At 46.9% G+C, this 11,536-nt stretch overlaps 2 non-coding genes across 2 annotated transcripts; both read left to right on the top strand.

Moving 5' to 3' along the window:
• The first annotated feature begins 292 nt into the window (after nt 1-292).
• On the top strand, nt 293-365 carry TRNAK-UUU. The gene has a single exon. It is a non-coding gene; the product is annotated as a tRNA-Lys (tRNA).
• A 10,330-nt stretch (nt 366-10,695) lies between these two features.
• Nucleotides 10,696-10,768, top strand: TRNAV-AAC. The gene has a single exon. It is a non-coding gene; the product is annotated as a tRNA-Val (tRNA).
• The last annotated feature ends 768 nt before the right edge of the window (nt 10,769-11,536 follow it).

Here is an 11,536-nt window from a genome sequence, read left to right as displayed (position 1 = left end):
CTTATACTCTAATAAATTTGTTAGTCTCTAAGGTGCCACAAGTACTCCTGTTCTTTTTGCGGATACAGACTAACACGGCTGCTACTCTGAAATCTGTATTGTGCCTGATTCTTGTACAGCTATAAAAGGCTGATAGATGCCGATATTTTCCCCTCTTTTTAACCAGCACTAATACCAAGCTAGGCTAGGGCTGGGAAGAGAGAGAGAGAGCAATAGGTTTCTCCTCTTGTTTCCTGCTCTCTTTTTCTTGACTAGTTTCTCCTCTGCACCAACTTCCTATGGTACTTTGTGAGCCTGGCTAGCTCAGTTGGGAGAGCATCAGACTTTTAATCTGAAGGTCCAGGGTTCAAGTACCTGCTTGGGTGATAACCTATCCCTCAAGATCTTAAAAATCTGTCTTTCTGGAGTTCTCTTTGATGTTACTTTTTCTTTTCAGGATTTTGCCTTTCCTAGGCAGGGCCTTTGTGTGTGTGTCTGTGGGATTGAAGGGGCAACTTCCAGACATCCCCTATGTCCTTGCAGGCTGGAGGAATAAAGGCCTCTGGGCATATAGCTTCTTCCTCCCCTGCACACACAGACACAAACACACAGAATATCCCAAAGGAATTAGAATCCGCTGCTTCCTTCCCCTGTCCTGCTGGATCTCCAAATGAAGATGCTCTTTAGCCTGAACCCATCTCCCCTTTATTCCCAGTGCTCCTCAGTCCCAACCAGAGCCTACTCCTCTTCACCCTTTGCCTCTGTCCCAACCCACAGCCTCCTCCTATTCCCAGTACCCCTCAATCCCAACCCACAGCCCCCTCCTTTTAACAGTGCTCCTCAAACTCAACCTCTCTGTGGCAATGCAAGAGCTGCTAGCGTGGATGTGCTCTGGTGACACAAGGGGCATAGTGTTTACATGCAACAGCTGTTTAATTAAAACACTTTAACTAAAGCAGCATAACTCTACCGTGTAGACATAGCCTGAGAGTGAGACAAGACCCAGCTCCCGTTGAAACTAAACAACCACAACCTCCTCTGTAGTTATCAGGATTTGAACCTGTGCAGGGAGACACCAATGGATTTCTAGTCCATCACCTTAACCAATGGCTACAACTACTTGCTCTAGCTATGCCTCGCATGACACTCTAGTTCTGTTCTCACTGAGTGCTCAATTCCAAATGTTTCCTCAGACCAGCTTCCAAAACACACTCACTGCTGTGCCATTGTGTAAGTGTGTCCAGGGCTGAACAGCAAGAATTCCTGCTCATTTCCCTTCTGGCTGGAGCATGAGGAGAGTGTGTTTGCGGTTAATGATGTTGCTGTAGATTGTTGTCCATTTCCTGCCCTGATAATTCAGACAGTCCCTTTCCCGTCATATCCCCAGCACATCAGTGATTGCAATAGCAGGGGGCAGGTTTTCTCTGGGGCACTGAGCTTTGCCAGGGGGTTGGTGGCTCCTTTCTTTCCTCACCCTGGAGTAAACTCAGCTTTTTATTTCATCCTTGATGCTTTATGGAATAAAAAGAGCAGCATGAAGAAAAAGGTGGGCAGCATGGGTCTCGGGGAGGGGCAGAGAGGTGCAAGCAGTGGGCAGGATGGGTCTCAGGGGAGGTGTCAGAGAGGTGAGAGGGGTGGGCCAGGCGGGTCTCAGGGGAGGGGTCAGAGAGGTGTGAGCGATGGGCAGGGTGGGTCTCAGGGGAGGGAGCACAGAAGTGAGAGTGGTGGGCAGGGTGGGTCTCAGGGAAGGGGGCAGAGAGGTGCGAGTGGTGGGCAGGGCAGGTCTCAGGGAAGGGGGCAGAGAGGTGTGGGCAACAGGCAGACCTTGGGGTAGGAGTGGAGAGGCATGAGCAGCAGGCGAGGAGGCCTCAGAGGAGGAGAGGACCAAGGGAAAGGTGGACCAGCAGGCCTCAGCAAAAGAGGCAGAGTGGGGTTGGGAAGTGGCTAAATGGGAGTGAGGGTGGAGCCTCAGAGAGAGGCGAACAAGCGAGGCGGGGTGGAGCCGTGCCACAGTCCAGACACCAATGTCCGCACACACACACTTCTAGGGAGCTTCCAGTGCTTATGCTGAGCCTCCCCAAATACAAGACTCATGGGCCACCTATTCTCTGGGTCTTCAGTGACCAACCATCTCCCCAAGCTATGTTGACGGGATAAGTCCTCCTGTTGACACAGTGCTATCCACACCGGGGTTAGGTTGATATAACCGCTTTACTAAGGGGGGATTCATTTTTTACACCCATAGTATCATAGTTACACCAACCTCATTCACACACACACCTTGGGAGTGAAACTTCACCTGATCCTCTGCTTTACAGAATCCAAACACAAGCAACACTTGTCAGGGTTCAATGGTGATTGGCAGAGAGCCAGGTGTGGGCAGACACAAGGCTGCAGGCAATATCAGGCACTATCAGGCACCATGGCTTAGCTAGCTACTGAATCTATTTCATAAACAGGAGATCCTAGGTTCAACACCCAGCAATGCCTTGTTGTGTAGCTTTTGGGCCACCTGGTATTGGCTATTGTCAGAAGACAAGATAGAGAACTAGATGGACTATTGGTCACCCAGTATGGCTGTTCTTGTGGTTTAAATTACACTCACAGGCACTGATAATAGAGTTACTGAAAGTTTGGGAGTTAAGAGCTGATAGGTCAGTGGTCCAGTCCCCTCACGGATGACCCCATCCCTCTGGGACAGGGGCAAGTCTGAGCTCTCACACCAAATGCCTCATTGTGGCTGCCAGAATCTGTGGGTGGCTCATTTAGTTTGTGCCAAGGATTGAGTCCTGCTTTATGCACCATGTCTGAGAATGAAAATCCTAAACCACCCTATGAAATAACGAAAGCAGCAGGCCGTGTTTTTGTCCCTGCCCCAAAGCAGACAGACCAATGGAGAAATGCCATCGAGTCCAGGGTAATACTTCACTGCTGTTTTACCGTTTCCACTTGCTAAACTCCCTTTCAGCCATCTGGGCTCCTAGAGCAGGGTACTGAGCCTGAGCCGAGACACATACACTGCAACTTTACACACCAAGCCGCTGTCCTGGATTAATCCGACACGGGCCAGTTGTGGGTGTTTCATTGCACTGTAGACGTATCCTAACATTACATCTACACTGCGATTAAAACACCCATGACACCTGTCTCAAAGCCCGGGTCAGCTGACTCAGGGTTATGGGGTTTGGGCTGCAAGACTATAAAATTACAGTGCAGACATATGAGCTTGAGCCCAACCTCTGAGACCTCATGAAGGGTGAGAGTTTCTGAACCCAGGCTTCAGCATGAACACAAATATCTGCACCGCCGTTTTTAGCCCCACAGCTTTAGCTCCATGAGCCCAAGTCAGATGACCCAGGCCAGCCGTGCTGCAATCTTTATCCTGGGAGAGATGGACTCTAAGGGTACGTCTCCATTGCAATGTAAGCCCAGGTGTGGCACGCTGTGCTCAAAGCAGCACCTGGAAGCCCCATATTCACCACTGTCATATAATGATGATACGGTTTGAACAAAGTCTGCCTTGTGAGGTATCATTTCAAAAGTCTTGAGCTCTTGAACATTAATGACTTCTTGCATTCTATGTGCTAGCATTGTCTGGGAAGTTATGAAGTTTTGCTCTGTGTGTGTTACTGAAATACGTTATGAGGTTGGGAAATGCCCACAACCAGCCTTTCAGGTGCGACAATGGAGGAGTCAGACTTGCTGCTGGCCCATTGAAGGAATCCACACTCCCAAGGACTATCCCAGGAGCTGTGTACAATGCAGACTTCTTCAAGGTAGCACGGAGACAATGGACACTGCTTGACTCACATCATAGCAAAGCAACTTCCTAGCAAGTTGGAAGAAACTATGAAAGAGGGGAAGAGACATCATGACTTGGCCTCTCTCCCCCACAACTCAATACCTGGAAACACACCTGGAGGACAAAGACTGAACTAAAATAATTCAGAAATCAAAAGAGAATAATAATAATACATTCAAATCAAAGTCCCCAAACAGACTAGTATTGGTTTTTCAGCAGAACATTTTAAATTTCAGGGGTTCTGTTTTCCCAGTCAGACCTTGCCAAGGGAAGCAGAGAGAAAATGTTTGAATTGCTTCCTTCAGAACAGCTTGGCCTAGACACTCTAGCTTTGGTTTACTGTTGTGGCCTTGCTGAGGACTGGGACATTTTAATAATTTGGGGAGGTCCCAGGGTGTTTAGACATATTTCATTTAAAGCAGGGGGTCTGATTTCCTTAGAAGGTTTTTGTTTGCAGGAAGGAACATGGTTGATGGTTGCTTGCAAAGGAGGGGAAAAGACTAAATAAGTCCCAGGAGGATGGAATTTGAACCCATGCATGCAGAGCACAATGGATTAGCAGTCCAGCACCTTAACCACTCGGCCACCTCATCTGAGCTGTCAAGAAAGGGACATGAGGAGAGATCTAAGGCCAGTAGAGATAGGGACACTAAGGAGTTTTTAAATACTAAGTGTAAGCAGGGGCTGAATGAGTTTCCCCCTCACATCTAGTGATGAGCTGGGGGAAAGACTTCAGGAACAGACCGTGTTTACATAGACACACCTACTCTGCCTAGGTATGCAGCATGATGGGGCCGCTTTGCCAAAATGAAGATGTCCTAGGTACTGCATAGGAGTTTTAGGTTTCTTTTCCAGACAATAGCAGTGTGAGTTTTATTGCCTCAACATTTCAGTAGAAAAAGTCAGACCCAAACTGTGTGTGGTGGGGAGATTGACAGCAGTTGGTTTTGATTTAGCTTGTTTTCTTATTCTCATTTTAAAAGCCCTTGATCATTTTGATGGGAAAAATGTTTGTAGAATGCCAAGGAAAAGTCAGAAAAGTTAAAAATCTGCATTGGAGTGAGGGGGTCTGTATGTGCCAGTGCAGGGGTGGAGATGTTCATGGGGAGGCGGTTAAGGGATAAATGAGAGGCTTTTGCTGGAACACAGGGGGATGTTTGGCAGTTTAATTTTTTCAAAGGGAAACCTCCCCACTTTTCCTGTGCTGCTGCCCAGCTCAGACCCCACTGACACACCGTGTTGAAGTGGGAATTTTCTGAATGTTTTTTATGCATATTGTGTATATATGTTTCACCTGCACATCTACCAATGTGATATATGCCATCATGTGCAAGCAATGCCCCTCTGCGATGTACATTGGCCAAACCAGACAGTCTCTACGCAAAAGAATTAATGGACACAAATCTGATATCAGGAATCATAATACTCAAAAACCAGTGGGAGAACACTTTAACCTGTCTGGCCATTCTATGACAGACCTGCGGGTAGCTATCTTAAAACAGAAAAACTTCAAAAACAGACTCAATGAGAGACTGCTGAGCTGGAATTGATATGCAAACTAGACACAATCAACTCAGGATTAAATAAGGACTGGGAATGGCTGAGCCATTACAAACATTGAATCTATCTCCCCTTGTAAGTATTCTCACACTTGCTTCTTATCAAACTGACTGTACTGAGCTATCTTGATTATCACTTCAAAAGTTTTTTTTCTCTTACTTAATTGGCCTCTCAGAGTTGGTAAGACAACTCCCACCTGTTCATGCTCTCTGTATGTGTGTATATATATCTCCTCAATATATGTTTCACTCTATATGCATCCGAAGAAGTGGGTTGTAGCCCATGAAAGCTTATGCTCTAATAAATTTGTTAGTCTCTAAGGTGCCACAAGTACTCCTGTTCTTTTTAAAGAAAGAGGTGGAGGCCAGGTGACCAGGTTGCCAGGGAAACAGAACAAAGGACAGAAAATGGTTAAAAGGGCATGGCTGAGTTTAGCCTGTTGGAAACAAAGAGTCTGTTGTTTTGGGGACTTGAGGGGAGAGCCTAGGCTGTGAGTTCTGGGTCTCCCCAAGATGAACGTTGCTGAATTTTCCTGCTGCCCATGCTAACAAAGAACTTTCCCAGGTTGTATTCCAGACCACTAATAAACCCTTCTGTTTTACAACGCTGGGTGAGTCACTGTGCCTCCCCTAGCACAGCCGCTGCTGCGGGACCCCGGTTGTGGGTTGGACTATGTATGTTCTGCTGCCCTTCACTCATACAGGAAGGATAATAACATTTCATTCCACTCAATGCTAAAGTGATTTGCAAGCCAACACCAGCCAAAACTGGTCATTTTGGCAAAGCAGCCCCATCATGCTGCATACCTAGGCAGAGTAGGCGTGTCTATGCAAACATGGTCTGTTCCTGAAACAAAATCCCTCACACTGAAAAAATTCTGCTGAAAAACCAATACTAGTCTGTTTGGGGACTTTGATTTGAATGTATTATTATTATTCTCTTCAGATTTCTGAATTATTTCAGTTCAGTCTTTGTCCTCTAGATGTGTTTCTAGGTATTGAGTTGTCGGGGAGAGAGGCCAAGTCATGATGTCTCCTCCCCTCTTTCACAGTTTCTTCCAACTTGCTAGAAAGCTCCTTTGCTAGGATGTGAGTCAAGCAGTGTCCATTCTCACAAGACAGACTTTGTACAAACCATATCATCATTATATGACAGTGGTGAATATGGGGCTTCCAGGGTGCTGCTTTGAGCACAGCGTGCCACACCTGGGCTTATATTTCAATGGAGATGTACCCTTAGAGTACATCTCTCCTGGGATAAAGATTGCAGCATGGCTGGCCTGGGTCATCTGACGTGGGCTCATGGAACTAAAGCTGTGGGGCTAAAAATGGTGGTGCAGATATTTTTGTTCATGCTGAAGCCTGGGTTCAGAAACCCTCACGGGGCCTCAGAGGTTAGGCTCAAGCCCATATGTCTGCACTGTAATTTTATAGTCTTGCAGCCCAAGCCCCATAAGCCTGAGTCAGCTGACCCGGGCTTTGAGACAGGTGCCTTGGGTGTTTTAATTGCTGTGTAGACATAGTGTTAGGATACGTCCACCGTGCAATGAAACATCCACAGCTGACCCATGTCAGATTAATCAGGGTCATGTGGCTTGGTGTGTAACGCTGCAGTGCACGTTTCTCGGCTCAGGCTCTGTACCCTGCTCTAGGAACCCAGACGGCTGGGAGGGAGTTTATTAAGTGGAAATGGTAAAATCACAGTGAAGTATTGTCCTGGACTCAATGGCATTTCTCCATTGCTCTGTCTGCTTTGGGGCAGGGACAAAAACACATCCTGCTGCATTTGTTATTTCAAAGGGTGATTTAGGATTTTCATTCTGAGACATGGTGCACAAAGCAGGACTCAATCCTCAGCGTAAACTAAATGAGCTGCCCACAGATTCTGGCAGCCACAATGAGGATTTGGTGTGAGAGCTTAGACCTGTCCCTGTCCCAGAGGGAGGGGGTCATCTGTGAGGGGACTGGAATACTCACCTACCCGCTCCTAACTCCCAAACTTTCAGTAACTCTATTATCAGTGCCTGTGAGTGTAATTTAAACCATAAGAGAAACTACACTGGGCTAGATCAAAGGTCCATCTAGCTCTGTATCTTGTCTTCTGACAGTAGCCAATAGCAGGTGCCCCAAAAGCTACGCAACAAGGCACCATGGGGAGTTGAACCCAGGATCTTCTATTTATAAGGCAGGTGCTGCAACCAGCTAAGCCATGGAACCTGCCTCAGGTTAAAGTATGGTATCTGCCCACACCTGACTCCCTGCCAAACCCCACTGGAGCCTGACAAGTGTTGCTCATGTTTGGATTCTGTAAAGCAGAGGAGCAGGTAAAGTTTTACTCCCAAGGTGTGTGAGTGATTCTTTGCACAGGTCTACGCTACAAAATTAGGTCGGTATAACTACAATACTTAGGAGTGTAAAAAAATTACCACCCTCTCGAGCAATGCAGTTATATTAAGCTAACCCCAGTGTAGATAGCACTGTGTCAACAGGAGATCTTCTCCCATAGCTTGGGGAGATGCTTGGTTAGTGAAGACCCAGAGAATAGGTGGCCCGTGACTCTTGCATTTGGGGAGGCTGGGCATAAGTGCTGGAAGCTCTCTTAAAAGTGTGGGGGAGCCATCAGTACATGGACTGTGGCACTGCCCCCCCATTCCACCCTGCTCTTTCTCCTCCCTCTGAGGCCCCACCTGTGCTCCACCCTCACTCCCATTTGGCTACTTCCCTCCCCCGCTCTGCCCCTTTGGCTGAGGCCTGCTGGTCCACCTTTTGCTCGCTCCTCTCCTCCCCTGAGGCCTCCTCACCTGCTGCTTGTGCCTCTCCACCCCCTACCCCAAGGTCTGCCCACCACCAACACCTCTCTGCCCCCTCCCCTGAGACCCACCCTAGCCACCTTTTTCTTCGTGGCGATGTGACAGGAAAGGGACTGTCTGAATTATCAGGGCAGGAAATGGACAACAATCTACAGCAACGTCATTAACCACAAACACACTCTCCTCATGCTCCAGCCAGAAGGGAAATGAGCAGGAATTCTTGCTGTTCAGCCCTGGACACACTTACACAATGGCACAGCAGTGAGTGTGTTGTGGAAGCTGGTCTGAGGAAACAATTGGAATTGATCACTCAATGAGAACAGAACTAGAGTGTAGTGAGAAGCATAGCTAATGCAAGTAGTTAAAGCAATGGACTAGCAATCCATTGGTGTCTCCCTGCACAGGTTCAAATCCTGCCAACTACAGGGGAAGTTGTGGTTCTTTAGTTTCAACGGGAGCTGGGTCTTGTCTTTTCTCACTCTCAGGCTATGTCTACACAGCAGTTATGCTGCTTTAGTTAAAGTGTTTTAATTAAACAGCTATTGCATGTCCACACTATGCCCCTTGTGTCACCAGAGCGCATCCACGCAAGCAGCTCTTGCATTGCCACAGAGAGCAGTGCACTGTGGGTAGCTATCCCACTGTACAACTGGCTGCAGGGTGTTTTGGGAAGGATTTGCAATGCCTCATGGGCCGGTACAACATCACATGATGCCGGTTTCTCTATCCCACTGTTCCATGGGCATCCTACTAGATTGCCAGCTGCTTTTCAACTGCAATGTGCGTGGCGGGGTAGAGACTGTTTGCATATGGGGAGAGACAGTGTGTGTGTTGCGGAAGACTGAGTGTGTTGGCACACTGTCTCTAAGTTCAGACAGCTGGTGGAAGCAACCAGTCCTGAGGCAGGGGGAGGGGGACAGCCCCGACATCAGGCCCCGCTTCCCTCACTGGCTCAGTTCAGCACAGCAGTCTCTGTCACATACACACACACGCACACACACACAGCTGCCTGCTTAGCTCTGTGTCAGGGGTGCTGGAACACCACTCTTTACTGGCTGTTAGGACAAATGATGGAGGGGGGGAAAGGGTGGAGTCTTGGGGGGAAGAGGCGTTCTGTGGGTGTGGCCTCAGAGGGAGAGGTGGTGTGAGTGTGGGTCCTTGGGGAAGGGATGTCATGGAAGCACCACAGTTCAGACAATGGTGCCCCCCCCCCACTGTAAGGAAGCTTCCGCCTCCCCTGCTCTGTGTTTGTAGAGCGGGAGAGAGCAGCATTCCATGGTAGTGATTTGCTCCCTGGGCCTCTGGCAGTGGGGCTCGGGAGGCGATTTAAAGGGCCCGGGGCTCGGGTCACTGCAGGGAGCCCTGGGCCCTTTAAATCACCAGCCTGGGGAAGCCGGTCCGGTCCGGCACAGTGTACCAGCTCTTGCCGGTACGCCATACCGGAATGTACCGGCTTACTTTCACCTCGGGAAGGTCCTCACATGGATCAATAACTGGTTAAAAGATAGGAAACAAAGGGTAGGAATAAATGGTCAGTTTTCAGGATGGAAACAGGTAAATAGTGCTGTCTGTACTGGGACCAGTACTATTCAACATATTCATAAACGATCTGCTAAAAAGTGAGGTGACAAAATTTGCAGATGATCCAAAACTACTCAGGAGAGTTAAGTCCAAAGCAGGATTTTGAGGTTCACCATTACTTTCTCAGAATGCTAGCAACCATATTTTGTTCACTTAAAATGTGAGCAGGGAGATTACAACAATGCAGAACTCATGGAGCTTCAGGAAACGTGTAACTTTAGGTCTGGGTGAGTGTGTCTAAAAATCAGCTGTGCTGTAGAAGGTCTCTAGGAGTTGAAAGAGATGTGCCATCTCTACCTCCCTAAAGAGTTCATCAAATATTAATGAAAACTAGGATTGATAAGTCACATTCTTTGTAGCATCAGGATGGTGGACTGGTCTAAAGTACCAGTTTTAAGAATCTTTTTTTTCCTATCTCTTGGGTGTTCTGGTCTCTGCATAGAGATGTGGTTTCAAATCCCACTTCTGACATGACCATTTTCTTCTATCTGGAGAAAATGGCCCCACTTTAATCTCCTTTGCAACAATAGAACACCATTCACTTAGCATTTCTATTACAATAGTTGTGAGAGAAGTTCTGCTTCCTTTTCTCTCTACTGATCAATTTTTGTCTTCCTTCATTCCAAGCCCTTTCCTCAAATACATCCATATTTCCCACCCTTTTTTGTTTAGTGTTCTTTGCTTTTATGAAACTTTAGGGTCATCATTTAATTGCCACACAACTGTACTTATGAAGTAAAGTGAAACACAACATTTTTTTTTATATTTTTGCAGAAGAGTTTTGCTTTCTGACCTGGAATTGAACAGGGGCTACCCGAGGGGGACAATGCTACTCCCTTTTCTTGACTCATCCAAAAACCATAAGTTCTTGGTAACCCTTGTTTCCCTGTTCTTCAAAGGGAATCAGCTAGTGTAGTGGCTCCTGAGAGAGCCTTAGAAAAGGACCCCAAAGTGACCACAGCTGGTTTCTGTAGTGTAGTGGTCATCACATTTGCTTAACATGCAAAAGGTCCCTGGCTTTAAACCAGGCAGAAACATTGCTGCTTTCTCTCCTTTCGTCTTTTATCACTCCAAGTCCTTTCTCAACTACATCCATAGCGTCTATGCTTTCTTCCTCGTTATTTTTTTCCTTTCATGGAGCTTTAAGTTCAAAAGGAGAGGGTTAGCCTGCGTTTTGAGGGAAGGAATAGACCATCATTTGGGAGACTGCCAGCTACATAACAAATCTGAGTGTAGAAGAATCTCAACCCTTTGTCCTGCGTATTTAGCTCCCAGCCAGCAGTTTTCCCTCACTTTTCTTTATGTTGAGCTAACTACAAACAGCCTCATGTATCCTTTTCATGTCAGAGAAATCTATTGACTGATGATCACATTTCCGCTACTTTCCTGGCTAGGCAGGTTTGGGGGTGTGAGGAATCAGAACATAATAATTGGAACTCTCTAACCCATCCTTTTAACATACAACATCACATTCCCCTTTTTAAATAACATTTTTCCCATAATATTTTTGAACACTCAACATCTTGCATGTCTTCAAATGATGTTAACGCAAGCTCTGAACTACAAATTTCCTTACTGTTCCACTGGTATTCTTAGCACAGTATATTGATTTTTATTGCCATCTTGTTTTACTCTCAGGCTGGTTTTTATAAATCATCACAAATGCAGTAACGAGGAGTTAGAGAAATATACAAGAAATGAATACCATGTGATCCAGTCGATAGGCAGAGAGCTGACTCCGTCCGTAGCCTGAAACAATCTCCATGACAATAAAGAGGGCTGGGAAGGATATGACATGGAAGTAA

This window comes from Terrapene carolina, unplaced genomic scaffold (assembly GCF_002925995.2).
Source record: "Terrapene carolina triunguis isolate 2854851 unplaced genomic scaffold, T_m_triunguis-2.0 Scaffold27976, whole genome shotgun sequence".
Taxonomy (NCBI): domain Eukaryota; kingdom Metazoa; phylum Chordata; order Testudines; family Emydidae; genus Terrapene; species Terrapene triunguis.
Note: the sequence above shows the minus strand (reverse complement) of the source record. Positions and strands in the feature narration are given on the sequence as shown.